Raw genomic sequence first — 290 nt, 5'->3', positions numbered from 1 at the left:
TTTCCTGAGCAGGTAGGTCTGAATACACTGAACAGCCACACCAAATCTTAAAGACTAACCTGGAGGCCGGTGGAGTATTTTATAGGTAGAATCCTAGAGATAATGAGATTTATCATTGGCTTGGTACTTACTCATTTATTAAAATTTAGGATTATTTAGTGTGATGGTTAACAGTAACTTAGTTATTGAACACATGATTTAATAAGAGAAGCTAAAAGAATAGTTATATATTTTTAAATAGCTGACTTTACATGTACTTTCAAAAAATGTTTCTCTTTTATTAAATATTC

This window comes from Propithecus coquereli, unplaced genomic scaffold (genome assembly GCF_000956105.1).
Source record: "Propithecus coquereli isolate 6110/MARCELLA unplaced genomic scaffold, Pcoq_1.0 Scaffold98, whole genome shotgun sequence".
Classification (NCBI taxonomy): Eukaryota; Metazoa; Chordata; class Mammalia; order Primates; family Indriidae; genus Propithecus; species Propithecus coquereli.
This window is presented reverse-complemented; position numbering follows the sequence as displayed.